This window comes from Dipodomys spectabilis, unplaced genomic scaffold (genome assembly GCF_019054845.1).
Source record: "Dipodomys spectabilis isolate Male_0828 unplaced genomic scaffold, ASM1905484v1 ptg000069l, whole genome shotgun sequence".
NCBI classification, from domain to species: Eukaryota; Metazoa; Chordata; class Mammalia; order Rodentia; family Heteromyidae; genus Dipodomys; species Dipodomys spectabilis.
This window is the reverse complement of record NW_024870746.1, coordinates 911,530-939,185: the sequence shown is the minus strand read 5'-3', so window position 1 is coordinate 939,185 and position 27,656 is coordinate 911,530. Positions and strand designations below refer to the sequence as shown.

The 27,656-nt window shown below is 62.5% G+C and overlaps 23 non-coding genes across 23 annotated transcripts; 12 read left to right on the top strand and 11 right to left on the bottom strand.

Annotated features, from left to right (window-relative positions):
- Positions 1-992: 992 nt before the first annotated feature.
- Positions 993-1,063, bottom strand: Trnag-gcc. The gene has a single exon. It is a non-coding gene; the product is annotated as a tRNA-Gly (tRNA).
- Positions 1,064-2,717: 1,654 nt separating this feature from the next.
- On the bottom strand, positions 2,718-2,800 carry Trnal-cag. The gene has a single exon. It is a non-coding gene; the product is annotated as a tRNA-Leu (tRNA).
- Positions 2,801-3,328: 528 nt separating this feature from the next.
- Positions 3,329-3,400, top strand: Trnad-guc. The gene has a single exon. It is a non-coding gene; the product is annotated as a tRNA-Asp (tRNA).
- Positions 3,401-3,996: 596 nt separating this feature from the next.
- Positions 3,997-4,068, top strand: Trnag-ucc. Its single transcript has one exon. It is a non-coding gene; the product is annotated as a tRNA-Gly (tRNA).
- A 441-nt stretch (positions 4,069-4,509) lies between these two features.
- Positions 4,510-4,581, top strand: Trnae-cuc. Its single transcript has one exon. It is a non-coding gene; the product is annotated as a tRNA-Glu (tRNA).
- Positions 4,582-6,293: 1,712 nt separating this feature from the next.
- Trnag-gcc lies at positions 6,294-6,364 on the bottom strand. Its single transcript has one exon. It is a non-coding gene; the product is annotated as a tRNA-Gly (tRNA).
- A 1,973-nt stretch (positions 6,365-8,337) lies between these two features.
- On the bottom strand, positions 8,338-8,408 carry Trnag-gcc. Its single transcript has one exon. It is a non-coding gene; the product is annotated as a tRNA-Gly (tRNA).
- Positions 8,409-10,059: 1,651 nt separating this feature from the next.
- On the bottom strand, positions 10,060-10,142 carry Trnal-cag. The gene has a single exon. It is a non-coding gene; the product is annotated as a tRNA-Leu (tRNA).
- A 528-nt stretch (positions 10,143-10,670) lies between these two features.
- Trnad-guc lies at positions 10,671-10,742 on the top strand. Its single transcript has one exon. It is a non-coding gene; the product is annotated as a tRNA-Asp (tRNA).
- A 596-nt stretch (positions 10,743-11,338) lies between these two features.
- Positions 11,339-11,410, top strand: Trnag-ucc. Its single transcript has one exon. It is a non-coding gene; the product is annotated as a tRNA-Gly (tRNA).
- A 441-nt stretch (positions 11,411-11,851) lies between these two features.
- Positions 11,852-11,923, top strand: Trnae-cuc. Its single transcript has one exon. It is a non-coding gene; the product is annotated as a tRNA-Glu (tRNA).
- A 1,712-nt stretch (positions 11,924-13,635) lies between these two features.
- Trnag-gcc lies at positions 13,636-13,706 on the bottom strand. Its single transcript has one exon. It is a non-coding gene; the product is annotated as a tRNA-Gly (tRNA).
- Positions 13,707-15,679: 1,973 nt separating this feature from the next.
- Positions 15,680-15,750, bottom strand: Trnag-gcc. The gene has a single exon. It is a non-coding gene; the product is annotated as a tRNA-Gly (tRNA).
- Positions 15,751-17,400: 1,650 nt separating this feature from the next.
- Positions 17,401-17,483, bottom strand: Trnal-cag. Its single transcript has one exon. It is a non-coding gene; the product is annotated as a tRNA-Leu (tRNA).
- Positions 17,484-18,011: 528 nt separating this feature from the next.
- Trnad-guc lies at positions 18,012-18,083 on the top strand. Its single transcript has one exon. It is a non-coding gene; the product is annotated as a tRNA-Asp (tRNA).
- Positions 18,084-18,679: 596 nt separating this feature from the next.
- Positions 18,680-18,751, top strand: Trnag-ucc. The gene has a single exon. It is a non-coding gene; the product is annotated as a tRNA-Gly (tRNA).
- A 441-nt stretch (positions 18,752-19,192) lies between these two features.
- Positions 19,193-19,264, top strand: Trnae-cuc. The gene has a single exon. It is a non-coding gene; the product is annotated as a tRNA-Glu (tRNA).
- Positions 19,265-20,976: 1,712 nt separating this feature from the next.
- Positions 20,977-21,047, bottom strand: Trnag-gcc. The gene has a single exon. It is a non-coding gene; the product is annotated as a tRNA-Gly (tRNA).
- Positions 21,048-23,028: 1,981 nt separating this feature from the next.
- On the bottom strand, positions 23,029-23,099 carry Trnag-gcc. Its single transcript has one exon. It is a non-coding gene; the product is annotated as a tRNA-Gly (tRNA).
- A 1,648-nt stretch (positions 23,100-24,747) lies between these two features.
- On the bottom strand, positions 24,748-24,830 carry Trnal-cag. The gene has a single exon. It is a non-coding gene; the product is annotated as a tRNA-Leu (tRNA).
- Positions 24,831-25,358: 528 nt separating this feature from the next.
- On the top strand, positions 25,359-25,430 carry Trnad-guc. Its single transcript has one exon. It is a non-coding gene; the product is annotated as a tRNA-Asp (tRNA).
- A 594-nt stretch (positions 25,431-26,024) lies between these two features.
- On the top strand, positions 26,025-26,096 carry Trnag-ucc. Its single transcript has one exon. It is a non-coding gene; the product is annotated as a tRNA-Gly (tRNA).
- A 441-nt stretch (positions 26,097-26,537) lies between these two features.
- Positions 26,538-26,609, top strand: Trnae-cuc. Its single transcript has one exon. It is a non-coding gene; the product is annotated as a tRNA-Glu (tRNA).
- The last annotated feature ends 1,047 nt before the right edge of the window (positions 26,610-27,656 follow it).

The window sequence follows — 27,656 nt, the reverse complement described above, 5'->3', positions numbered from 1 at the left end:
AGAATGGAAGGGGTTGGGGACATGGTAGGAAGACACAGAGGTCCCGAGGACTGTTGACCAGATCAGGAGGTCACCCTGGGCGCTTCTAGAGTCCCCATCCCCCATGTGGCTTTTGGAAGAGTGACTGCCCAGAGACCGGCAGAGGGTCACACAGACACACAGATAGATACACACTCACACACACACACACACACACACACACACACACACAGACTCCCCCCCTACACACACACAGAATAGGATTGGGAGAATGACTCTATACCCCCGCCCTTCACACACTGCATGGTGTGCTCAGTGGTTGAGTAGCGGTAGGCAAAGCTAGTGCACAAGAGAATGGTGGCGTCACTTCTCCACTGAGACCAAACCTGCACGGGGCGAGTTTATGTAATGAAGTCTAGTGACATGTAATGAAGTCCAGGCACAGGCTCATACAGTGATGCCCAAGGAGCAGACGAGGTGCAAGTGGTGAGCCTTGAACCAAGGTGTGGGAGATGAGGAGTTGTGGGTGGGGTGGGGGTGGAGACAGGTGTGGGTGTCAGCCGTGGTGCAGTGGGGGTATTCGAAGACATGCTGTGGCTCTGGGCGACCCAGTGAAGGTGGCCATGTGCACATGGGGTGATTCTATGGGGAGTCCTGAGAGGTCCCTGGTGTGCACGGATGACGGTGGGGCCTGGTGGGAGAGCAGGGAGCAGGTGTTGTGGCCACTGGGAAAGTGGAGTGTGTGGACTAGATAGGAGTTTGAAGCGAGGGTGGTAATGTCCATGGGTAGGAGCTATCAGAGGGTGAGGAGATTGTGTGGCAGGCTGGGATGAAGGTGCAGTGTGGTGGGCTGTTTTTGTGTTTGTGTGAAATGGGTTAGAGTGAAGGAGTGGTGGGCGAGGAAGGGAAAAGGAATAGTTGTGTTTGCCAGTGCATGTGCATGTGCATGTGTGTAAATGAGGGAAGTAAGGAGCAGAGCACACACCGGAGCAAAATGTGCTGTGGTAGTGCATTGCATGGGCCGGGAATCGAACCCGGGCCTCCCGCGTGGCAGGCGAGAATTCTACCACTGAACCACCCATGCATAGACGGTGTGCTGTCTCTGGGTATGCCCCAGATGTGCTCCCAGGTCGGCGAGGGCCGGCCGTTGACTTCCTGCCCTCCGAGCAAGTGCTGGCTTCAAGAGTGCGCCGGGATCCTGGATGGCACAGGGAGCCAGCGGCTGGGCAAGTAGAAAAAAAGGTTGGCTCCCAAACAGTCAGTCGGTCCAGGAGGGAGCGGTGGGGCGCCCGGTGCTGCAGGGAAGGGGCGTGGTGAGCGAGGTGTAGACTCACTCCTTTCCGCCTTGCCATCTGGGTCAGGAGGTGCGACGTGTGTGTCCCGCCATGCCGTGCCATGCCGTGTGCCGTGAGTGGCCGAGTGCCATGGTTTCCACAGCCACCAGTACTCTCCAAAGCGTGGATGCCCTCTCTTGACGAAGCTTGCCCGGCCTGGCTGGCCTGGCCTGGCCAGTCTGGTACGATGCACAGGTCAGAGGCACCACTTGCGGTGGCGCGGGGCCGCCCTGCTGTGTTCCCACGGCCCAGGCCCTGTGCTTTCCCTTAGGGGTGCTTTGTGGTGTCCAGGTGGGCGACGCCGGGGCTGGAGCTAAGCCGCCCTGTCCACTCATGCCGGTCATTGTCTTGGCGTGGCCCGGCACCCCTCTGTTCCCTTGTTTTGCCCTGCCCTGCCCTGCCCTGCCCTGCCTTGGCCTTTCCTGGGGTCTGGCTCTCACTGGCGAGCCTCGCCTGGGTGTGCCTCATTGTGAGAGATGTTGGCCAGCGCGGGCAGAGAAAGCAATGCAGCCAGCGCGTCCAACCCCAAGGCAAGCTGTCCCGTGAGGAGGAGGATGGGAAGACAGGGAGCGCGTCAACCCCGGCAGGGTGCTGTGAGAACGGGATGAGAAAAGGGGTGAGTCAGAGGACGGGGTGGGGGGTACGTGGGGCAGAGACTGGTGAACAGGACAAGAAGTCGCACAGGGTTGTCCCCTAGAGCCTCGTGTGCAGAAATGTGCGGCTTTGGGCGAGTGGCTGCCTGGGCCCTGCTGGCGTTAGCCGGTGGTGTGGGATGGGTGGGAGGGCTTTCCAAATGGCACAGGTGTGAGCGGTGCTGGGCTCAGGGCAGCCACCAGTCTGTCTGTCTTTGTCCCTGTGTGGGCTTGTTGGTTAGGGTTGTGTTGGAGGGAAACACTGGGCTTGAGTGTGTGTGTGTGTGTGTGTGTGTGTGTGTGTGTGCGCGCATGTCTTTTGTTGTGTGTGGGGGTGTAGAATGGTGGGGGTAAGGGGAGATGGAAGGTGGAGGGTCAGCAGAGCAAGCCACTGGAGGAAAGAAGGAGGGAGCGGTAGATGGAAGGGGTGAAGCTCCACCTGAGTTGGTGGGTCGTGCGTGCGTGCGTGCGTGTGTGTGTGTGTGTGTGTGTGTGTGTGCCTGGGAATGGACTTTGACAGTGGGTAGAAGGCCCTGCCCGCACCCCCCTCCACCCCACGGGTGGGAGGGAGAGAGAGTGCGGGGGGGGTCGGGGGAGGGAGGAAGGGAGAGTCGAGAGGAGGAGCAAGATACAAGGGAGGCAGCCAGCGGGGAGGGTGGCAAGAAAGCGAGGGCAAGGCAGGAGGAGAAGGCAAGGTAGTGCTGTGATTGTTGGCTGGGGTGGGCGGTCCGCAGGCAGGGTTCCCTGAGTGTCTGTGGCCAAAAGGCGAGGTTGTCAGGAGTGGGATTCGAACCCACGCCTCCAGGGGAGACTGCGACCTGAACGCAGCGCCTTAGACCGCTCGGCCATCCTGACGGCGCGGCGCGGCTGGTGGCTTCTCCTCTCGCCTGGCTGGGGCCAGGCGTGCGCCCTGGCCCTGGCCGGGAGCCGCGTCCACCGGGGTGCGCTTGGCGCGCCGTATTGCCGGCCTGGGGGTCGGAGGGCAAGCGGGGTCAGCGGGGAGGCTTAGGGGCTCAGTCCCGCGAGGTCAAGCGCACGCGCGCCCCCGCGATCGAGCGGCGGCTGCGGGCGGCGTGCAAGCTGGAGGCGCGCAACCAGCCGCTGCGGGCCGGGCCGGCCGGTGCTTCTTGCTCGGGTCCGCACCCACTGGCACCGAGGCGGCGGCGGCGGACAGGTGACCCCGGCCGGCAGGTGGCCCCGGGTGGGTCCTTGGCAGGCGGGTGGGGCGGGGCTTGTGGGGAGAGCGCGGCAGCGCGTGCTTGGGCTTGGGCTTGGGGTCGGAGGCCAGACAGGGCAGATGCGAGCCCCAGGCCGGGGCTGGAGGGCCGCGGGTCCGGGCGGCTGTCGGAGAGGGGCCCGTGTCCCCGACGGCGGGCGGCGTCATCCTCGTTAGTATAGTGGTGAGTATCCCCGCCTGTCACGCGGGAGACCGGGGTTCGATTCCCCGACGGGGAGGCCGCCGTGGCGTTCTTTTTGCCCAGCGCGGCCTCTCTGCTCCAAGGCGTCCTCACTTCAGCAGCTCCAGGCCCCCTGGTCCACCTCTCGGTCGTCGTCGGCGTCTGCCGCCCAGCCACCAGTGGGGACTCACAGACGAGCGAGCGAGCGAGCGAGCGGGCCCTGGCAGTGGGTGTGGTGGGCTGCGGGCCGGACGAAGGAAGACGCTGTGGCTGTCGGCCGTCGCGCCGCCGCGCCCGCGTCCAGCCCGGGAGGCGTGCGGCGCCGGGCTCCGGAGCAGTCAGGCGGCCGGAGCTCGGAGGGCGCCCCGCAGGAACCAGGAGGCTAGGCTGGACCCAACCCGTCCCTTTGCGTGGCTGCGGCAGCCAGCAGCTTCGGGCGTGGCGCAGGACGGGCCGTGTGTGGCTCGGGCTGGCCCGGCAGCGCCGCGTGTCCCAGCCCACAGGGAAGTGAGGTGCGAGACACGCGCTGCGCCCACCCGCACCCGCACCCGCACCCGCACCCCCACCCGCACCGGCAACCCCCGCCTCCTTCCCCGCAGGAGCTGTGGCCCGCGCCAGTCCCCGGCGTCCTGTGTGCGCTGGCCGTGGCGTGTGGCGTTGGTGGTATAGTGGTGAGCATAGCTGCCTTCCAAGCAGTTGACCCGGGTTCGATTCCCGGCCAACGCAACGCAGTACCAGGCCACTCAATGCAGCCGGCCGACCTTTTAGCCAGCTCCAGCTGTGGCTCGGGCCTGCGGGAGGGAGCAGAGGGCGTGGGTGCCGGAGTGCACGCGTGTTGTGTTGGACACTGCCGCAGCCGGCCGGGATTGCGGGCTGCTCGCGGCTACAGGCAGGAGGAGAGCTGCCGCTGGGTTTGGCTTGGCTTGGCTTGGCTTGGCTGACGGGGAGGGAGCTAGGGAGGAGGAGGGGAGAGGGGGAAAGGGGGCAGGCGGAGGGGGAGGGCGAGGGGGAGGTCGGCCAGGCAACCGGCTCGCCAGTGTCCTTGTCTTTTTGGCCAGTCATACTTCCAACCCATGGGGCCGGTGGATGGCAGGCGTCCAGCGGCGGTGAGTGTCCGGCAGCGCTGCTCGTTTGCAGGAGGAGTGCTCGGTGCAGGCAGTGGCACGCTCCCTGGTGGTCTAGTGGTTAGGATTCGGCGCTCTCACCGCCGCGGCCCGGGTTCGATTCCCGGTCAGGGAAGCCTTTCTTCTTCCTTTCCCACTTTCACTTGCCTTCTTCACTGCCCTTCCACTTCCCATCACACAACTCCACCCACCCCCTTTTGGGACTAGCGCTCCTCCCAGGCCCCCACCAACACACCTGCTGCGCACTCACCCTTCCTCCTGCAGGCAGCATCACTGCTTGGCTGCTTGTTCTCCTGCCTTGTACCCCACCCTGCCACCTTCAGCTTCTTCCCTTTGCTTTTCCCTTCCTTAGCCAACGTCTCCCTTTCCTCATCTGGCCACCCCAGAACTCTCCCGGCCTGGCCAGCTGACAGAGGAATGCTGACACTGCACCAACACCACCAGCCTATCCTAGCACGAGTGTGCTTGTGAGCAGCAGTGCTCCCGCGCGTGGCCTCGTGCGCGCACACAGACACACACACACACACACACACACCATCCACACCTGAGTCAAGTGCCTGACTTCCTTCTTGAATCTTACTGAGCCTCCACTCCCCTTTCTCCAGCCTCAGCCCATCACAATCTCCAAACCCAGTCTTCCAATCCACCACTCACTCACCCCACACTCCACCACTGGCCCATCCACTGCCTGCCTCTCTCCCTTTCCCTCCCGCTCTCACCCTCCCTGCCTCCTTCCCTCCTGTGTTGCATCACTCCCTCCGTCTTTCACTCCCTCTGTCCCTCTGTCCTGCTCTCCTTCCTTTCCTACCACCCTCAAGGACTCCCTCACCTCACTCACCTGCTTGTTCCCTTGCATATCCCCTTCCCCCTGAGCTGCTCCCCCCACCCCCAACCCTAAGCTCAGGCATTCTTCCCTCTGGCTCATTTGATCACCCGCTCACTGCAACATATACAAGTCTCTCTCCGATTCTCTCAGGCATCTATCCCTTCCTGCACACCTACCCTTCCCTCGCTCTAGCTGTCACTTGTGCAACCTCCAGCTCACTCACTCACTCAATCACTCGGAGGGGGGGATGGATGGATGGATGAATGGATGGATGGATGGATGGGTGGATGGATGGATGGAGGAAGGGAGAGAGGGAGGGATTGGGAGAGTGATGGACCTCCATCCACACTTTTCACACACTTCAAGCTATTTACAGTGGTAGGCTAGTGGTAAGGAAGGCTCAAGAGTAAAATCTCTTCTCCATCCAGACCACCTACACCTTGTAAGGGACAAGTTCATGTTTGAGAAGGCAATTCAGTGATGCCCGAGGAGCAGACACTGTGCAAGTGGTGAGCCTTGAGCCAAGTTGCGTATTACGGGAGATGAGGGGTTTGGGTGGGGTGAGGGTGGAGATGGTAGGTGTCAGCTGTGCTGCTGCGGGGATTCGAAGACATGCTGTGGCTGCGGGTGGCATAGGGGAGACAGCAGTATTCATGGGGCATGGTAGCACTGGAAGTCCCGGGAGGTCCATGGTATGCACGGATGATAGTGGGGCACGTAGGAGAGCTGAGAACAGGTGTTGTGGCCATTGGAAAAGTGTACTTGTGGGCTGGTTAGTGGTTTGGAGAGAGGGGGTAGGACAGGTCAGGAGGGGGGTTGATGGGGTGGCGGGGCAGGATGCAGGTACAGTGTGGTGGGGTATGTGTGTGTGTGTGTTTGAAATGGTGTGAGGTGAAGGACTAGTGGGCAAAGATGGAAGAAGGAATATTTTCTGTCTGACTGTGAGCGTGTGTGCACACGCGTGCATAGGCTAAGGGCCAAAATAAGGTCTAGCAATGAACTGCATGGGCCGGGAATCGAACCCGGGCCTCCCACGTGGCAGGCGAGAATTCTACCACTGAACCACCCATGCACAGTCGCCGGAGGCCGTCTGCTCAAGGCACAGATGTGCACCCAGGCTGGCCAGGCATAGCTGTTGCCTGCCTGCCCTCTCTGAGCAACTGCTGGCTTCACGTGCGCGCCGGGGTCCGCGGTGGCACAGGATCCATGATGGTACAGGGGGCCAGGCCATGGGCAAGTAGAAAGAAAGGCTGGCTCCCAGACGGTGGGCTCAGGAGGGGGTCGTGGGTGCCTACTGCTGCAGGGAGGGGGTGGGGTGGGCGGGGAGTGCGCTTTCCCTATCCTGTGCCATCCCTGCTGGACTGCCTATTGGGTTCAGCGTTGTATGTCCGTCAGGACAATGGACGTGCCGTGCCGTGTGCCGTGAGTGGCTGAGCGCCACAATTTCCTTGGCTACCTGCATTCTCCAAAGCGTGGATGTCCTCTCCTGACAAAGCTCGCCTGTCCAGTCCTCTCCTGTCCTGTCTGGTCTGACGTGCAGGTCAGCGGCATCACTCCTGGCGCCGAGGGGCTGCCCTGATATGTTCCTATGGCCCAGGCCATGTGCTTTCTACTTGGGGTGCTTGGTGGTGTCCATGTGGTGAGTGCTGGAGCTGTGGCTAACCACCCACGTGACCCAGACTTAAGGCTTTGGCCCTATGCTCCACACTCCACACACCTGAGCCATTGTTTCGGCTCGTCACCCCTACTCTGCTCTACTCCGCTCCGCTCCGCTCCGCTCCGCTCTGCTCTGCTCTGCTCTGCTCTGTTTTGTGCTGCCTTGCTCCCATTTCCACTTCCTGTCTGATTGCAGCGGTGGTGGTGGTGGTGGTGGTGGTGGTCTGGCTATCACTGGTGGCTATTGCCTCACTGTGCCTCATCGTGAGAGGTGTTGGCCAATCTGGGAGGGGAAAGACATCCCCCTTCCCATTTCTGAGCCAAGCAGTCTCAAGAGGAGAAGGAGGACCGTTTCCCAGCAAGACACAGATAGCATCATCCTCAGCAGGGTGCAGAGAGAATGGAAGGGGTTGGGGACATGGTAGGAAGACACAGAGGTCCCGAGGACTGTTGACCAGATCAGGAGGTCACCCTGGGCGCTTCTAGAGTCCCCATCCCCCATGTGGCTTTTGGAAGAGTGACTGCCCAGAGACCGGCAGAGGGTCACACAGACACACAGATAGATACACACTCACACACACACACACACACACACACACACACACACAGACTCCCCCCCTACACACACACAGAATAGGATTGGGAGAATGACTCTATACCCCCGCCCTTCACACACTGCATGGTGTGCTCAGTGGTTGAGTAGCGGTAGGCAAAGCTAGTGCACAAGAGAATGGTGGCGTCACTTCTCCACTGAGACCAAACCTGCACGGGGCGAGTTTATGTAATGAAGTCTAGTGACATGTAATGAAGTCCAGGCACAGGCTCATACAGTGATGCCCAAGGAGCAGACGAGGTGCAAGTGGTGAGCCTTGAACCAAGGTGTGGGAGATGAGGAGTTGTGGGTGGGGTGGGGGTGGAGACAGGTGTGGGTGTCAGCCGTGGTGCAGTGGGGGTATTCGAAGACATGCTGTGGCTCTGGGCGACCCAGTGAAGGTGGCCATGTGCACATGGGGTGATTCTATGGGGAGTCCTGAGAGGTCCCTGGTGTGCACGGATGACGGTGGGGCCTGGTGGGAGAGCAGGGAGCAGGTGTTGTGGCCACTGGGAAAGTGGAGTGTGTGGACTAGATAGGAGTTTGAAGCGAGGGTGGTAATGTCCATGGGTAGGAGCTATCAGAGGGTGAGGAGATTGTGTGGCAGGCTGGGATGAAGGTGCAGTGTGGTGGGCTGTTTTTGTGTTTGTGTGAAATGGGTTAGAGTGAAGGAGTGGTGGGCAAGGAAGGGAAAAGGAATAGTTGTGTTTGCCAGTGCATGTGCATGTGCATGTGTGTAAATGAGGGAAGTAAGGAGCAGAGCACACACCGGAGCAAAATGTGCTGTGGTAGTGCATTGCATGGGCCGGGAATCGAACCCGGGCCTCCTGCGTGGCAGGCGAGAATTCTACCACTGAACCACCCATGCATAGATGGTGTGCTGTCTCTGGGTATGCCCCAGATGTGCTCCCAGGTCGGCGAGGGCCGGCCGTTGACTTCCTGCCCTCCGAGCAAGTGCTGGCTTCAAGAGTGCGCCGGGATCCTGGATGGCACAGGGAGCCAGCGGCTGGGCAAGTAGAAAAAAAGGTTGGCTCCCAAACAGTCAGTCGGTCCAGGAGGGAGCGGTGGGGCGCCCGGTGCTGCAGGGAAGGGGCGTGGTGAGCGAGGTGTAGACTCACTCCTTTCCGCCTTGCCATCTGGGTCAGGAGGTGCGACGTGTGTGTCCCGCCATGCCGTGCCATGCCGTGTGCCGTGAGTGGCCGAGTGCCATGGTTTCCACAGCCACCAGTACTCTCCAAAGCGTGGATGCCCTCTCTTGACGAAGCTTGCCCGGCCTGGCTGGCCTGGCCTGGCCAGTCTGGTACGATGCACAGGTCAGAGGCACCACTTGCGGTGGCGCGGGGCCGCCCTGCTGTGTTCCCACGGCCCAGGCCCTGTGCTTTCCCTTAGGGGTGCTTTGTGGTGTCCAGGTGGGCGACGCCGGGGCTGGAGCTAAGCCGCCCTGTCCACTCATGCCGGTCATTGTCTTGGCGTGGCCCGGCACCCCTCTGTTCCCTTGTTTTGCCCTGCCCTGCCCTGCCCTGCCCTGCCTTGGCCTTTCCTGGGGTCTGGCTCTCACTGGCGAGCCTCGCCTGGGTGTGCCTCATTGTGAGAGATGTTGGCCAGCGCGGGCAGAGAAAGCAATGCAGCCAGCGCGTCCAACCCCAAGGCAAGCTGTCCCGTGAGGAGGAGGATGGGAAGACAGGGAGCGCGTCAACCCCGGCAGGGTGCTGTGAGAACGGGATGAGAAAAGGGGTGAGTCAGAGGACGGGGTGGGGGGTACGTGGGGCAGAGACTGGTGAACAGGACAAGAAGTCGCACAGGGTTGTCCCCTAGAGCCTCGTGTGCAGAAATGTGCGGCTTTGGGCGAGTGGCTGCCTGGGCCCTGCTGGCGTTAGCCGGTGGTGTGGGATGGGTGGGAGGGCTTTCCAAATGGCACAGGTGTGAGCGGTGCTGGGCTCAGGGCAGCCACCAGTCTGTCTGTCTTTGTCCCTGTGTGGGCTTGTTGGTTAGGGTTGTGTTGGAGGGAAACACTGGGCTTGAGTGTGTGTGTGTGTGTGTGTGTGTGTGTGTGCGCGCATGTCTTTTGTTGTGTGTGGGGGTGTAGAATGGTGGGGGTAAGGGGAGATGGAAGGTGGAGGGTCAGCAGAGCAAGCCACTGGAGGAAAGAAGGAGGGAGCGGTAGATGGAAGGGGTGAAGCTCCACCTGAGTTGGTGGGTCGTGCGTGCGTGCGTGTGTGTGTGTGTGTGTGTGTGTGTGTGTGTGCCTGGGAATGGACTTTGACAGTGGGTAGAAGGCCCTGCCCGCACCCCCCTCCACCCCACGGGTGGGAGGGAGAGAGAGTGCGGGGGGGGGTCGGGGGAGGGAGGAAGGGAGAGTCGAGAGGAGGAGCAAGATACAAGGGAGGCAGCCAGCGGGGAGGGTGGCAAGAAAGCGAGGGCAAGGCAGGAGGAGAAGGCAAGGTAGTGCTGTGATTGTTGGCTGGGGTGGGCGGTCCGCAGGCAGGGTTCCCTGAGTGTCTGTGGCCAAAAGGCGAGGTTGTCAGGAGTGGGATTCGAACCCACGCCTCCAGGGGAGACTGCGACCTGAACGCAGCGCCTTAGACCGCTCGGCCATCCTGACGGCGCGGCGCGGCTGGTGGCTTCTCCTCTCGCCTGGCTGGGGCCAGGCGTGCGCCCTGGCCCTGGCCGGGAGCCGCGTCCACCGGGGTGCGCTTGGCGCGCCGTATTGCCGGCCTGGGGGTCGGAGGGCAAGCGGGGTCAGCGGGGAGGCTTAGGGGCTCAGTCCCGCGAGGTCAAGCGCACGCGCGCCCCCGCGATCGAGCGGCGGCTGCGGGCGGCGTGCAAGCTGGAGGCGCGCAACCAGCCGCTGCGGGCCGGGCCGGCCGGTGCTTCTTGCTCGGGTCCGCACCCACTGGCACCGAGGCGGCGGCGGCGGACAGGTGACCCCGGCCGGCAGGTGGCCCCGGGTGGGTCCTTGGCAGGCGGGTGGGGCGGGGCTTGTGGGGAGAGCGCGGCAGCGCGTGCTTGGGCTTGGGCTTGGGGTCGGAGGCCAGACAGGGCAGATGCGAGCCCCAGGCCGGGGCTGGAGGGCCGCGGGTCTGGGCGGCTGTCGGAGAGGGGCCCGTGTCCCCGACGGCGGGCGGCGTCATCCTCGTTAGTATAGTGGTGAGTATCCCCGCCTGTCACGCGGGAGACCGGGGTTCGATTCCCCGACGGGGAGGCCGCCGTGGCGTTCTTTTTGCCCAGCGCGGCCTCTCTGCTCCAAGGCGTCCTCACTTCAGCAGCTCCAGGCCCCCTGGTCCACCTCTCGGTCGTCGTCGGCGTCTGCCGCCCAGCCACCAGTGGGGACTCACAGACGAGCGAGCGAGCGAGCGAGCGGGCCCTGGCAGTGGGTGTGGTGGGCTGCGGGCCGGACGAAGGAAGACGCTGTGGCTGTCGGCCGTCGCGCCGCCGCGCCCGCGTCCAGCCCGGGAGGCGTGCGGCGCCGGGCTCCGGAGCAGTCAGGCGGCCGGAGCTCGGAGGGCGCCCCGCAGGAACCAGGAGGCTAGGCTGGACCCAACCCGTCCCTTTGCGTGGCTGCGGCAGCCAGCAGCTTCGGGCGTGGCGCAGGACGGGCCGTGTGTGGCTCGGGCTGGCCCGGCAGCGCCGCGTGTCCCAGCCCACAGGGAAGTGAGGTGCGAGACACGCGCTGCGCCCACCCGCACCCGCACCCGCACCCGCACCCCCACCCGCACCGGCAACCCCCGCCTCCTTCCCCGCAGGAGCTGTGGCCCGCGCCAGTCCCCGGCGTCCTGTGTGCGCTGGCCGTGGCGTGTGGCGTTGGTGGTATAGTGGTGAGCATAGCTGCCTTCCAAGCAGTTGACCCGGGTTCGATTCCCGGCCAACGCAACGCAGTACCAGGCCACTCAATGCAGCCGGCCGACCTTTTAGCCAGCTCCAGCTGTGGCTCGGGCCTGCGGGAGGGAGCAGAGGGCGTGGGTGCCGGAGTGCACGCGTGTTGTGTTGGACACTGCCGCAGCCGGCCGGGATTGCGGGCTGCTCGCGGCTACAGGCAGGAGGAGAGCTGCCGCTGGGTTTGGCTTGGCTTGGCTTGGCTTGGCTGACGGGGAGGGAGCTAGGGAGGAGGAGGGGAGAGGGGGAAAGGGGGCAGGCGGAGGGGGAGGGCGAGGGGGAGGTCGGCCAGGCAACCGGCTCGCCAGTGTCCTTGTCTTTTTGGCCAGTCATACTTCCAACCCATGGGGCCGGTGGATGGCAGGCGTCCAGCGGCGGTGAGTGTCCGGCAGCGCTGCTCGTTTGCAGGAGGAGTGCTCGGTGCAGGCAGTGGCACGCTCCCTGGTGGTCTAGTGGTTAGGATTCGGCGCTCTCACCGCCGCGGCCCGGGTTCGATTCCCGGTCAGGGAAGCCTTTCTTCTTCCTTTCCCACTTTCACTTGCCTTCTTCACTGCCCTTCCACTTCCCATCACACAACTCCACCCACCCCCTTTTGGGACTAGCGCTCCTCCCAGGCCCCCACCAACACACCTGCTGCGCACTCACCCTTCCTCCTGCAGGCAGCATCACTGCTTGGCTGCTTGTTCTCCTGCCTTGTACCCCACCCTGCCACCTTCAGCTTCTTCCCTTTGCTTTTCCCTTCCTTAGCCAACGTCTCCCTTTCCTCATCTGGCCACCCCAGAACTCTCCCGGCCTGGCCAGCTGACAGAGGAATGCTGACACTGCACCAACACCACCAGCCTATCCTAGCACGAGTGTGCTTGTGAGCAGCAGTGCTCCCGCGCGTGGCCTCGTGCGCGCACACAGACACACACACACACACACACACACCATCCACACCTGAGTCAAGTGCCTGACTTCCTTCTTGAATCTTACTGAGCCTCCACTCCCCTTTCTCCAGCCTCAGCCCATCACAATCTCCAAACCCAGTCTTCCAATCCACCACTCACTCACCCCACACTCCACCACTGGCCCATCCACTGCCTGCCTCTCTCCCTTTCCCTCCCGCTCTCACCCTCCCTGCCTCCTTCCCTCCTGTGTTGCATCACTCCCTCCGTCTTTCACTCCCTCTGTCCCTCTGTCCTGCTCTCCTTCCTTTCCTACCACCCTCAAGGACTCCCTCACCTCACTCACCTGCTTGTTCCCTTGCATATCCCCTTCCCCCTGAGCTGCTCCCCCCACCCCCAACCCTAAGCTCAGGCATTCTTCCCTCTGGCTCATTTGATCACCCGCTCACTGCAACATATACAAGTCTCTCTCCGATTCTCTCAGGCATCTATCCCTTCCTGCACACCTACCCTTCCCTCGCTCTAGCTGTCACTTGTGCAACCTCCAGCTCACTCACTCACTCAATCACTCGGAGGGGGGGATGGATGGATGGATGAATGGATGGATGGATGGATGGGTGGATGGATGGATGGAGGAAGGGAGAGAGGGAGGGATTGGGAGAGTGATGGACCTCCATCCACACTTTTCACACACTTCAAGCTATTTACAGTGGTAGGCTAGTGGTAAGGAAGGCTCAAGAGTAAAATCTCTTCTCCATCCAGACCACCTACACCTTGTAAGGGACAAGTTCATGTTTGAGAAGGCAATTCAGTGATGCCCGAGGAGCAGACACTGTGCAAGTGGTGAGCCTTGAGCCAAGTTGCGTATTACGGGAGATGAGGGGTTTGGGTGGGGTGAGGGTGGAGATGGTAGGTGTCAGCTGTGCTGCTGCGGGGATTCGAAGACATGCTGTGGCTGCGGGTGGCATAGGGGAGACAGCAGTATTCATGGGGCATGGTAGCACTGGAAGTCCCGGGAGGTCCATGGTATGCACGGATGATAGTGGGGCACGTAGGAGAGCTGAGAACAGGTGTTGTGGCCATTGGAAAAGTGTACTTGTGGGCTGGTTAGTGGTTTGGAGAGAGGGGGTAGGACAGGTCAGGAGGGGGGTTGATGGGGTGGCGGGGCAGGATGCAGGTACAGTGTGGTGGGGTATGTGTGTGTGTGTGTTTGAAATGGTGTGAGGTGAAGGACTAGTGGGCAAAGATGGAAGAAGGAATATTTTCTGTCTGACTGTGAGCGTGTGTGCACACGCGTGCATAGGCTAAGGGCCAAAATAAGGTCTAGCAATGAACTGCATGGGCCGGGAATCGAACCCGGGCCTCCCACGTGGCAGGCGAGAATTCTACCACTGAACCACCCATGCACAGTCGCCGGAGGCCGTCTGCTCAAGGCACAGATGTGCACCCAGGCTGGCCAGGCATAGCTGTTGCCTGCCTGCCCTCTCTGAGCAACTGCTGGCTTCACGTGCGCGCCGGGGTCCGCGGTGGCACAGGATCCATGATGGTACAGGGGGCCAGGCCATGGGCAAGTAGAAAGAAAGGCTGGCTCCCAGACGGTGGGCTCAGGAGGGGGTCGTGGGTGCCTACTGCTGCAGGGAGGGGGTGGGGTGGGCGGGGAGTGCGCTTTCCCTATCCTGTGCCATCCCTGCTGGACTGCCTATTGGGTTCAGCGTTGTATGTCCGTCAGGACAATGGACGTGCCGTGCCGTGTGCCGTGAGTGGCTGAGCGCCACAATTTCCTTGGCTACCTGCATTCTCCAAAGCGTGGATGTCCTCTCCTGACAAAGCTCGCCTGTCCAGTCCTCTCCTGTCCTGTCTGGTCTGACGTGCAGGTCAGCGGCATCACTCCTGGCGCCGAGGGGCTGCCCTGATATGTTCCTATGGCCCAGGCCATGTGCTTTCTACTTGGGGTGCTTGGTGGTGTCCATGTGGTGAGTGCTGGAGCTGTGGCTAACCACCCACGTGACCCAGACTTAAGGCTTTGGCCCTATGCTCCACACTCCACACACCTGAGCCATTGTTTCGGCTCGTCACCCCTACTCTGCTCTACTCCGCTCCGCTCCGCTCCGCTCCGCTCTGCTCTGCTCTGCTCTGCTCTGTTTTGTGCTGCCTTGCTCCCATTTCCACTTCCTGTCTGATTGCAGCGGTGGTGGTGGTGGTGGTGGTGGTGGTCTGGCTATCACTGGTGGCTATTGCCTCACTGTGCCTCATCGTGAGAGGTGTTGGCCAATCTGGGAGGGGAAAGACATCCCCCTTCCCATTTCTGAGCCAAGCAGTCTCAAGAGGAGAAGGAGGACCGTTTCCCAGCAAGACACAGATAGCATCATCCTCAGCAGGGTGCAGAGAGAATGGAAGGGGTTGGGGACATGGTAGGAAGACACAGAGGTCCCGAGGACTGTTGACCAGATCAGGAGGTCACCCTGGGCGCTTCTAGAGTCCCCATCCCCCATGTGGCTTTTGGAAGAGTGACTGCCCAGAGACCGGCAGAGGGTCACACAGACACACAGATAGATACACACTCACACACACACACACACACACACACACACACACACAGACTCCCCCCCTACACACACACAGAATAGGATTGGGAGAATGACTCTATACCCCCGCCCTTCACACACTGCATGGTGTGCTCAGTGGTTGAGTAGCGGTAGGCAAAGCTAGTGCACAAGAGAATGGTGGCGTCACTTCTCCACTGAGACCAAACCTGCACGGGGCGAGTTTATGTAATGAAGTCTAGTGACATGTAATGAAGTCCAGGCACAGGCTCATACAGTGATGCCCAAGGAGCAGACGAGGTGCAAGTGGTGAGCCTTGAACCAAGGTGTGGGAGATGAGGAGTTGTGGGTGGGGTGGGGGTGGAGACAGGTGTGGGTGTCAGCCGTGGTGCAGTGGGGGTATTCGAAGACATGCTGTGGCTCTGGGCGACCCAGTGAAGGTGGCCATGTGCACATGGGGTGATTCTATGGGGAGTCCTGAGAGGTCCCTGGTGTGCACGGATGACGGTGGGGCCTGGTGGGAGAGCAGGGAGCAGGTGTTGTGGCCACTGGGAAAGTGGAGTGTGTGGACTAGATAGGAGTTTGAAGCGAGGGTGGTAATGTCCATGGGTAGGAGCTATCAGAGGGTGAGGAGATTGTGTGGCAGGCTGGGATGAAGGTGCAGTGTGGTGGGCTGTTTTTGTGTTTGTGTGAAATGGGTTAGAGTGAAGGAGTGGTGGGCAAGGAAGGGAAAAGGAATAGTTGTGTTTGCCAGTGCATGTGCATGTGCATGTGTGTAAATGAGGGAAGTAAGGAGCAGAGCACACACCGGAGCAAAATGTGCTGTGGTAGTGCATTGCATGGGCCGGGAATCGAACCCGGGCCTCCTGCGTGGCAGGCGAGAATTCTACCACTGAACCACCCATGCATAGATGGTGTGCTGTCTCTGGGTATGCCCCAGATGTGCTCCCAGGTCGGCGAGGGCCGGCCGTTGACTTCCTGCCCTCCGAGCAAGTGCTGGCTTCAAGAGTGCGCCGGGATCCTGGATGGCACAGGGAGCCAGCGGCTGGGCAAGTAGAAAAAAAGGTTGGCTCCCAAACAGTCAGTCGGTCCAGGAGGGAGCGGTGGGGCGCCCGGTGCTGCAGGGAAGGGGCGTGGTGAGCGAGGTGTAGACTCACTCCTTTCCGCCTTGCCATCTGGGTCAGGAGGTGCGACGTGTGTGTCCCGCCATGCCGTGCCATGCCGTGTGCCGTGAGTGGCCGAGTGCCATGGTTTCCACAGCCACCAGTACTCTCCAAAGCGTGGATGCCCTCTCTTGACGAAGCTTGCCCGGCCTGGCTGGCCTGGCCTGGCCAGTCTGGTACGATGCACAGGTCAGAGGCACCACTTGCGGTGGCGCGGGGCCGCCCTGCTGTGTTCCCACGGCCCAGGCCCTGTGCTTTCCCTTAGGGGTGCTTTGTGGTGTCCAGGTGGGCGACGCCGGGGCTGGAGCTAAGCCGCCCTGTCCACTCATGCCGGTCATTGTCTTGGCGTGGCCCGGCACCCCTCTGTTCCCTTGTTTTGCCCTGCCCTGCCCTGCCCTGCCCTGCCTTGGCCTTTCCTGGGGTCTGGCTCTCACTGGCGAGCCTCGCCTGGGTGTGCCTCATTGTGAGAGATGTTGGCCAGCGCGGGCAGAGAAAGCAATGCAGCCAGCGCGTCCAACCCCAAGGCAAGCTGTCCCGTGAGGAGGAGGATGGGAAGACAGGGAGCGCGTCAACCCCGGCAGGGTGCTGTGAGAACGGGATGAGAAAAGGGGTGAGTCAGAGGACGGGGTGGGGGGTACGTGGGGCAGAGACTGGTGAACAGGACAAGAAGTCGCACAGGGTTGTCCCCTAGAGCCTCGTGTGCAGAAATGTGCGGCTTTGGGCGAGTGGCTGCCTGGGCCCTGCTGGCGTTAGCCGGTGGTGTGGGATGGGTGGGAGGGCTTTCCAAATGGCACAGGTGTGAGCGGTGCTGGGCTCAGGGCAGCCACCAGTCTGTCTGTCTTTGTCCCTGTGTGGGCTTGTTGGTTAGGGTTGTGTTGGAGGGAAACACTGGGCTTGAGTGTGTGTGTGTGTGTGTGTGTGTGTGTGTGCGCGCATGTCTTTTGTTGTGTGTGGGGGTGTAGAATGGTGGGGGTAAGGGGAGATGGAAGGTGGAGGGTCAGCAGAGCAAGCCACTGGAGGAAAGAAGGAGGGAGCGGTAGATGGAAGGGGTGAAGCTCCACCTGAGTTGGTGGGTCGTGCGTGCGTGCGTGTGTGTGTGTGTGTGTGTGTGTGTGTGTGTGCCTGGGAATGGACTTTGACAGTGGGTAGAAGGCCCTGCCCGCACCCCCCTCCACCCCACGGGTGGGAGGGAGAGAGAGTGCGGGGGGGGTCGGGGGAGGGAGGAAGGGAGAGTCGAGAGGAGGAGCAAGATACAAGGGAGGCAGCCAGCGGGGAGGGTGGCAAGAAAGCGAGGGCAAGGCAGGAGGAGAAGGCAAGGTAGTGCTGTGATTGTTGGCTGGGGTGGGCGGTCCGCAGGCAGGGTTCCCTGAGTGTCTGTGGCCAAAAGGCGAGGTTGTCAGGAGTGGGATTCGAACCCACGCCTCCAGGGGAGACTGCGACCTGAACGCAGCGCCTTAGACCGCTCGGCCATCCTGACGGCGCGGCGCGGCTGGTGGCTTCTCCTCTCGCCTGGCTGGGGCCAGGCGTGCGCCCTGGCCCTGGCCGGGAGCCGCGTCCACCGGGGTGCGCTTGGCGCGCCGTATTGCCGGCCTGGGGGTCGGAGGGCAAGCGGGGTCAGCGGGGAGGCTTAGGGGCTCAGTCCCGCGAGGTCAAGCGCACGCGCGCCCCCGCGATCGAGCGGCGGCTGCGGGCGGCGTGCAAGCTGGAGGCGCGCAACCAGCCGCTGCGGGCCGGGCCGGCCGGTGCTTCTTGCTCGGGTCCGCACCCACTGGCACCGAGGCGGCGGCGGCGGACAGGTGACCCCGGCCGGCAGGTGGCCCCGGGTGGGTCCTTGGCAGGCGGGTGGGGCGGGGCTTGTGGGGAGAGCGCGGCAGCGCGTGCTTGGGCTTGGGCTTGGGGTCGGAGGCCAGACAGGGCAGATGCGAGCCCCAGGCCGGGGCTGGAGGGCCGCGGGTCTGGGCGGCTGTCGGAGAGGGGCCCGTGTCCCCGACGGCGGGCGGCGTCATCCTCGTTAGTATAGTGGTGAGTATCCCCGCCTGTCACGCGGGAGACCGGGGTTCGATTCCCCGACGGGGAGGCCGCCGTGGCGTTCTTTTTGCCCAGCGCGGCCTCTCTGCTCCAAGGCGTCCTCACTTCAGCAGCTCCAGGCCCCCTGGTCCACCTCTCGGTCGTCGTCGGCGTCTGCCGCCCAGCCACCAGTGGGGACTCACAGACGAGCGAGCGAGCGAGCGAGCGGGCCCTGGCAGTGGGTGTGGTGGGCTGCGGGCCGGACGAAGGAAGACGCTGTGGCTGTCGGCCGTCGCGCCGCCGCGCCCGCGTCCAGCCCGGGAGGCGTGCGGCGCCGGGCTCCGGAGCAGTCAGGCGGCCGGAGCTCGGAGGGCGCCCCGCAGGAACCAGGAGGCTAGGCTGGACCCAACCCGTCCCTTTGCGTGGCTGCGGCAGCCAGCAGCTTCGGGCGTGGCGCAGGACGGGCCGTGTGTGGCTCGGGCTGGCCCGGCAGCGCCGCGTGTCCCAGCCCACAGGGAAGTGAGGTGCGAGACACGCGCTGCGCCCACCCGCACCCGCACCCGCACCCGCACCCCCACCCGCACCGGCAACCCCCGCCTCCTTCCCCGCAGGAGCTGTGGCCCGCGCCAGTCCCCGGCGTCCTGTGTGCGCTGGCCGTGGCGTGTGGCGTTGGTGGTATAGTGGTGAGCATAGCTGCCTTCCAAGCAGTTGACCCGGGTTCGATTCCCGGCCAACGCAACGCAGTACCAGGCCACTCAATGCAGCCGGCCGACCTTTTAGCCAGCTCCAGCTGTGGCTCGGGCCTGCGGGAGGGAGCAGAGGGCGTGGGTGCCGGAGTGCACGCGTGTTGTGTTGGACACTGCCGCAGCCGGCCGGGATTGCGGGCTGCTCGCGGCTACAGGCAGGAGGAGAGCTGCCGCTGGGTTTGGCTTGGCTTGGCTTGGCTTGGCTGACGGGGAGGGAGCTAGGGAGGAGGAGGGGAGAGGGGGAAAGGGGGCAGGCGGAGGGGGAGGGCGAGGGGGAGGTCGGCCAGGCAACCGGCTCGCCAGTGTCCTTGTCTTTTTGGCCAGTCATACTTCCAACCCATGGGGCCGGTGGATGGCAGGCGTCCAGCGGCGGTGAGTGTCCGGCAGCGCTGCTCGTTTGCAGGAGGAGTGCTCGGTGCAGGCAGTGGCACGCTCCCTGGTGGTCTAGTGGTTAGGATTCGGCGCTCTCACCGCCGCGGCCCGGGTTCGATTCCCGGTCAGGGAAGCCTTTCTTCTTCCTTTCCCACTTTCACTTGCCTTCTTCACTGCCCTTCCACTTCCCATCACACAACTCCACCCACCCCCTTTTGGGACTAGCGCTCCTCCCAGGCCCCCACCAACACACCTGCTGCGCACTCACCCTTCCTCCTGCAGGCAGCATCACTGCTTGGCTGCTTGTTCTCCTGCCTTGTACCCCACCCTGCCACCTTCAGCTTCTTCCCTTTGCTTTTCCCTTCCTTAGCCAACGTCTCCCTTTCCTCATCTGGCCACCCCAGAACTCTCCCGGCCTGGCCAGCTGACAGAGGAATGCTGACACTGCACCAACACCACCAGCCTATCCTAGCACGAGTGTGCTTGTGAGCAGCAGTGCTCCCGCGCGTGGCCTCGTGCGCGCACACAGACACACACACACACACACACACACCATCCACACCTGAGTCAAGTGCCTGACTTCCTTCTTGAATCTTACTGAGCCTCCACTCCCCTTTCTCCAGCCTCAGCCCATCACAATCTCCAAACCCAGTCTTCCAATCCACCACTCACTCACCCCACACTCCACCACTGGCCCATCCACTGCCTGCCTCTCTCCCTTTCCCTCCCGCTCTCACCCTCCCTGCCTCCTTCCCTCCTGTGTTGCATCACTCCCTCCGTCTTTCACTCCCTCTGTCCCTCTGTCCTGCTCTCCTTCCTTTCCTACCACCCTCAAGGACTCCCTCACCTCACTCACCTGCTTGTTCCCTTGCATATCCCCTTCCCCCTGAGCTGCTCCCCCCACCCCCAACCCTAAGCTCAGGCATTCTTCCCTCTGGCTCATTTGATCACCCGCTCACTGCAACATATACAAGTCTCTCTCCGATTCTCTCAGGCATCTATCCCTTCCTGCACACCTACCCTTCCCTCGCTCTAGCTGTCACTTGTGCAACCTCCAGCTCACTCACTCACTCAATCACTCGGAGGGGGGGATGGATGGATGGATGAATGGATGGATGGATGGATGGGTGGATGGATGGATGGAGGAAGGGAGAGAGGGAGGGATTGGGAGAGTGATGGACCTCCATCCACACTTTTCACACACTTCAAGCTATTTACAGTGGTAGGCTAGTGGTAAGGAAGGCTCAAGAGTAAAATCTCTTCTCCATCCAGACCACCTACACCTTGTAAGGGACAAGTTCATGTTTGAGAAGGCAATTCAGTGATGCCCGAGGAGCAGACACTGTGCAAGTGGTGAGCCTTGAGCCAAGTTGCGTATTACGGGAGATGAGGGGTTTGGGTGGGGTGAGGGTGGAGATGGTAGGTGTCAGCTGTGCTGCTGCGGGGATTCGAAGACATGCTGTGGCTGCGGGTGGCATAGGGGAGACAGCAGTATTCATGGGGCATGGTAGCACTGGAAGTCCCGGGAGGTCCATGGTATGCACGGATGATAGTGGGGCACGTAGGAGAGCTGAGAACAGGTGTTGTGGCCATTGGAAAAGTGTACTTGTGGGCTGGTTAGTGGTTTGGAGAGAGGGGGTAGGACAGGTCAGGAGGGGGGTTGATGGGGTGGCGGGGCAGGATGCAGGTACAGTGTGGTGGGGTATGTGTGTGTGTGTGTTTGAAATGGTGTGAGGTGAAGGACTAGTGGGCAAAGATGGAAGAAGGAATATTTTCTGTCTGACTGTGAGCGTGTGTGCACACGCGTGCATAGGCTAAGGGCCAAAATAAGGTCTAGCAATGAACTGCATGGGCCGGGAATCGAACCCGGGCCTCCCACGTGGCAGGCGAGAATTCTACCACTGAACCACCCATGCACAGTCGCCGGAGGCCGTCTGCTCAAGGCACAGATGTGCACCCAGGCTGGCCAGGCATAGCTGTTGCCTGCCTGCCCTCTCTGAGCAACTGCTGGCTTCACGTGCGCGCCGGGGTCCGCGGTGGCACAGGATCCATGATGGTACAGGGGGCCAGGCCATGGGCAAGTAGAAAGAAAGGCTGGCTCCCAGACGGTGGGCTCAGGAGGGGGTCGTGGGTGCCTACTGCTGCAGGGAGGGGGTGGGGTGGGCGGGGAGTGCGCTTTCCCTATCCTGTGCCATCCCTGCTGGACTGCCTATTGGGTTCAGCGTTGTATGTCCGTCAGGACAATGGACGTGCCGTGCCGTGTGCCGTGAGTGGCTGAGCGCCACAATTTCCTTGGCTACCTGCATTCTCCAAAGCGTGGATGTCCTCTCCTGACAAAGCTCGCCTGTCCAGTCCTCTCCTGTCCTGTCTGGTCTGACGTGCAGGTCAGCGGCATCACTCCTGGCGCCGAGGGGCTGCCCTGATATGTTCCTATGGCCCAGGCCATGTGCTTTCTACTTGGGGTGCTTGGTGGTGTCCATGTGGTGAGTGCTGGAGCTGTGGCTAACCACCCACGTGACCCAGACTTAAGGCTTTGGCCCTATGCTCCACACTCCACACACCTGAGCCATTGTTTCGGCTCGTCACCCCTACTCTGCTCTACTCCGCTCCGCTCCGCTCCGCTCCGCTCTGCTCTGCTCTGCTCTGCTCTGTTTTGTGCTGCCTTGCTCCCATTTCCACTTCCTGTCTGATTGCAGCGGTGGTGGTGGTGGTGGTGGTGGTGGTCTGGCTATCACTGGTGGCTATTGCCTCACTGTGCCTCATCGTGAGAGGTGTTGGCCAATCTGGGAGGGGAAAGACATCCCCCTTCCCATTTCTGAGCCAAGCAGTCTCAAGAGGAGAAGGAGGACCGTTTCCCAGCAAGACACAGATAGCATCATCCTCAGCAGGGTGCAGAGAGAATGGAAGGGGTTGGGGACATGGTAGGAAGACACAGAGGTCCCGAGGACTGTTGACCAGATCAGGAGGTCACCCTGGGCGCTTCTAGAGTCCCCATCCCCCATGTGGCTTTTGGAAGAGTGACTGCCCAGAGACCGGCAGAGGGTCACACAGACACACAGATAGATACACACTCACACACACACACACACACACACACACACACACACACACACACAGACTCCCCCCCTACACACACACAGAATAGGATTGGGAGAATGACTCTATACCCCCGCCCTTCACACACTGCATGGTGTGCTCAGTGGTTGAGTAGCGGTAGGCAAAGCTAGTGCACAAGAGAATGGTGGCGTCACTTCTCCACTGAGACCAAACCTGCACGGGGCGAGTTTATGTAATGAAGTCTAGTGACATGTAATGAAGTCCAGGCACAGGCTCATACAGTGATGCCCAAGGAGCAGACGAGGTGCAAGTGGTGAGCCTTGAACCAAGGTGTGGGAGATGAGGAGTTGTGGGTGGGGTGGGGGTGGAGACAGGTGTGGGTGTCAGCCGTGGTGCAGTGGGGGTATTCGAAGACATGCTGTGGCTCTGGGCGACCCAGTGAAGGTGGCCATGTGCACATGGGGTGATTCTATGGGGAGTCCTGAGAGGTCCCTGGTGTGCACGGATGACGGTGGGGCCTGGTGGGAGAGCAGGGAGCAGGTGTTGTGGCCACTGGGAAAGTGGAGTGTGTGGACTAGATAGGAGTTTGAAGCGAGGGTGGTAATGTCCATGGGTAGGAGCTATCAGAGGGTGAGGAGATTGTGTGGCAGGCTGGGATGAAGGTGCAGTGTGGTGGGCTGTTTTTGTGTTTGTGTGAAATGGGTTAGAGTGAAGGAGTGGTGGGCAAGGAAGGGAAAAGGAATAGTTGTGTTTGCCAGTGCATGTGCATGTGCATGTGTGTAAATGAGGGAAGTAAGGAGCAGAGCACACACCGGAGCAAAATGTGCTGTGGTAGTGCATTGCATGGGCCGGGAATCGAACCCGGGCCTCCCGCGTGGCAGGCGAGAATTCTACCACTGAACCACCCATGCATAGACGGTGTGCTGTCTCTGGGTATGCCCCAGATGTGCTCCCAGGTCGGCGAGGGCCGGCCGTTGACTTCCTGCCCTCCGAGCAAGTGCTGGCTTCAAGAGTGCGCCGGGATCCTGGATGGCACAGGGAGCCAGCGGCTGGGCAAGTAGAAAAAAAGGTTGGCTCCCAAACAGTCAGTCGGTCCAGGAGGGAGCGGTGGGGCGCCCGGTGCTGCAGGGAAGGGGCGTGGTGAGCGAGGTGTAGACTCACTCCTTTCCGCCTTGCCATCTGGGTCAGGAGGTGCGACGTGTGTGTCCCGCCATGCCGTGCCATGCCGTGTGCCGTGAGTGGCCGAGTGCCATGGTTTCCACAGCCACCAGTACTCTCCAAAGCGTGGATGCCCTCTCTTGACGAAGCTTGCCCGGCCTGGCTGGCCTGGCCTGGCCAGTCTGGTACGATGCACAGGTCAGAGGCACCACTTGCGGTGGCGCGGGGCCGCCCTGCTGTGTTCCCACGGCCCAGGCCCTGTGCTTTCCCTTAGGGGTGCTTTGTGGTGTCCAGGTGGGCGACGCCGGGGCTGGAGCTAAGCCGCCCTGTCCACTCATGCCGGTCATTGTCTTGGCGTGGCCCGGCACCCCTCTGTTCCCTTGTTTTGCCCTGCCCTGCCCTGCCCTGCCCTGCCTTGGCCTTTCCTGGGGTCTGGCTCTCACTGGCGAGCCTCGCCTGGGTGTGCCTCATTGTGAGAGATGTTGGCCAGCGCGGGCAGAGAAAGCAATGCAGCCAGCGCGTCCAACCCCAAGGCAAGCTGTCCCGTGAGGAGGAGGATGGGAAGACAGGGAGCGCGTCAACCCCGGCAGGGTGCTGTGAGAACGGGATGAGAAAAGGGGTGAGTCAGAGGACGGGGTGGGGGGTACGTGGGGCAGAGACTGGTGAACAGGACAAGAAGTCGCACAGGGTTGTCCCCTAGAGCCTCGTGTGCAGAAATGTGCGGCTTTGGGCGAGTGGCTGCCTGGGCCCTGCTGGCGTTAGCCGGTGGTGTGGGATGGGTGGGAGGGCTTTCCAAATGGCACAGGTGTGAGCGGTGCTGGGCTCAGGGCAGCCACCAGTCTGTCTGTCTTTGTCCCTGTGTGGGCTTGTTGGTTAGGGTTGTGTTGGAGGGAAACACTGGGCTTGAGTGTGTGTGTGTGTGTGTGTGTGTGTGTGCGCGCATGTCTTTTGTTGTGTGTGGGGGTGTAGAATGGTGGGGGTAAGGGGAGATGGAAGGTGGAGGGTCAGCAGAGCAAGCCACTGGAGGAAAGAAGGAGGGAGCGGTAGATGGAAGGGGTGAAGCTCCACCTGAGTTGGTGGGTCGTGCGTGCGTGCGTGCGTGTGTGTGTGTGTGTGTGTGTGTGTGTGTGCCTGGGAATGGACTTTGACAGTGGGTAGAAGGCCCTGCCCGCACCCCCCTCCACCCCACGGGTGGGAGGGGGAGAGAGTGCGGGGGGTCGGGGGAGGGAGGAAGGGAGAGTCGAGAGGAGGAGCAAGATACAAGGGAGGCAGCCAGCGGGGAGGGTGGCAAGAAAGTGAGGGCAAGGCAGGAGGAGAAGGCAAGGTAGTGCTGTGATTGTTGGCTGGGGTGGGCGGTCCGCAGGCAGGGTTCCCTGAGTGTCTGTGGCCAAAAGGCGAGGTTGTCAGGAGTGGGATTCGAACCCACGCCTCCAGGGGAGACTGCGACCTGAACGCAGCGCCTTAGACCGCTCGGCCATCCTGACGGCGCGGCGCGGCTGGTGGCTTCTCCTCTCGCCTGGCTGGGGCCAGGCGTGCGCCCTGGCCCTGGCCGGGAGCCGCGTCCACCGGGGTGCGCTTGGCGCGCCGTATTGCCGGCCTGGGGGTTGGAGGGCAAGCGGGGTCAGCGGGGAGGCTTAGGGGCTCAGTCCCGCGAGGTCAAGCGCACGCGCGCCCCCGCGATCGAGCGGCGGCTGCGGGCGGCGTGCAAGCTGGAGGCGCGCAACCAGCCGCTGCGGGCCGGGCCGGCCGGTGCTTCTTGCTCGGGTCCGCACCCACTGGCACCGAGGCGGCGGCGGCGGACAGGTGACCCCGGCCGGCAGGTGGCCCCGGGTGGGTCCTTGGCAGGCGGGTGGGGCGGGGCTTGTGGGGAGAGCGCGGCAGCGCGTGCTTGGGCTTGGGCTTGGGGTCGGAGGCCAGACAGGGCAGATGCGAGCCCCAGGCCGGGGCTGGAGGGCCGCGGGTCCGGGCGGCTGTCGGAGAGGGGCCCGTGTCCCCGACGGCGGGCGGCGTCATCCTCGTTAGTATAGTGGTGAGTATCCCCGCCTGTCACGCGGGAGACCGGGGTTCGATTCCCCGACGGGGAGGCCGCCGTGGCGTTCTTTTTGCCCAGCGCGGCCTCTCTGCTCCAAGGCGTCCTCACTTCAGCAGCTCCAGGCCCCCTGGTCCACCTCTCGGTCGTCGTCGGCGTCTGCCGCCCAGCCACCAGTGGGGACTCACAGACGAGCGAGCGAGCGAGCGAGCGGGCCCTGGCAGTGGGTGTGGTGGGCTGCGGGCCGGACGAAGGAAGACGCTGTGGCTGTCGGCCGTCGCGCCGCCGCGCCCGCGTCCAGCCCGGGAGGCGTGCGGCGCCGGGCTCCGGAGCAGTCAGGCGGCCGGAGCTCGGAGGGCGCCCCGCAGGAACCAGGAGGCTAGGCTGGACCCAACCCGTCCCTTTGCGTGGCTGCGGCAGCCAGCAGCTTCGGGCGTGGCGCAGGACGGGCCGTGTGTGGCTCGGGCTGGCCCGGCAGCGCCGCGTGTCCCAGCCCACAGGGAAGTGAGGTGCGAGACACGCGCTGCGCCCACCCGCACCCGCGCCCACCCGCACCCGCACCCGCACCGGCAACCCCCGCCTCCTTCCCCGCAGGAGCTGTGGCCCGCGCCAGTCCCCGGCGTCCTGTGTGCGCTGGCCGTGGCGTGTGGCGTTGGTGGTATAGTGGTGAGCATAGCTGCCTTCCAAGCAGTTGACCCGGGTTCGATTCCCGGCCAACGCAACGCAGTACCAGGCCACTCAATGCAGCCGGCCGACCTTTTAGCCAGCTCCAGCTGTGGCTCGGGCCTGCGGGAGGGAGCAGAGGGCGTGGGTGCCGGAGTGCACGCGTGTTGTGTTGGACACTGCCGCAGCCGGCCGGGATTGCGGGCTGCTCGCGGCTACAGGCAGGAGGAGAGCTGCCGCTGGGTTTGGCTTGGCTTGGCTTGGCTTGGCTGACGGGGAGGGAGCTAGGGAGGAGGAGGGGAGAGGGGGAAAGGGGGCAGGCGGAGGGGGAGGGCGAGGGGGAGGTCGGCCAGGCAACCGGCTCGCCAGTGTCCTTGTCTTTTTGGCCAGCCATACCTCCAACCCATGGGGCCGGTGGATGGCAGGCGTCCAGCGGCGGTGAGTGTCCGGCAGCGCTGCTCGTTTGCAGGAGGAGTGCTCGGTGCAGGCAGTGGCACGCTCCCTGGTGGTCTAGTGGTTAGGATTCGGCGCTCTCACCGCCGCGGCCCGGGTTCGATTCCCGGTCAGGGAAGCCTTTCTTCTTCCTTTCCCACTTTCACTTGCCTTCTTCACTGCCCTTCCACTTCCCATCACACAACTCCACCCACCCCCTTTTGGGACTAGCGCTCCTCCCAGGCCCCCACCAACACACCTGCTGCGCACTCACCCTTCCTCCTGCAGGCAGCATCACTGCTTGGCTGCTTGTTCTCCTGCCTTGTACCCCACCCTGCCACCTTCAGCTTCTTCCCTTTGCTTTTCCCTTCCTTAGCCAACGTCTCCCTTTCCTCATCTGGCCACCCCAGAACTCTCCCGGCCTGGCCAGCTGACAGAGGAATGCTGACACTGCACCAACACCACCAGCCTATCCTAGCACGAGTGTGCTTGTGAGCAGCAGTGCTCCCGCGCGTGGGCTCGTGCGCGCACACAGACACACACACACACACACACACACCATCCACACCTGAGTCAAGTGCCTGACTTCCTTCTTGAATCTTACTGAGCCTCCACTCACCTTTCTCCAGCCTCAGCCCATCACAATCTCCAAACCCAGTCTTCCAATCCACCACTCACTCACCCCACACTCCACCACTGGCCCATCCACTGCCTGCCTCTCTCCCTTTCCCTCCCGCTCTCACCCTCCCTGCCTCCTTCCCTCCTGTGTTGCATCACTCCCTCCGTCTTTCACTCCCTCTGTCCCTCTGTCCTGCTCTCCTTCCTTTCCTACCACCCTCAAGGACTCCCTCACCTCACTCACCTGCTTGTTCCCTTGCATATCCCCTTCCCCCTGAGCTGCTCCCCCCACCCCCAACCCTAAGCTCAGGCATTCCTCCCTCTGGCTCATTTGATCACCCGCTCACTGCAACATATACAAGTCTCTCTCCGATTCTCTCAGGCATCTATCCCTTCCTGCACACCTACCCTTCCCTCGCTCTAGCTGTCACTTGTGCAACCTCCAGCTCACTCACTCACTCACTCACTCACTCGGAGGGGGGGATGGATGGATGGATGAATGGATGGATGGATGGATGGGTGGATGGATGGATGGAGGAAGGGAGAGAGGGAGGGATTGGGAGAGTGA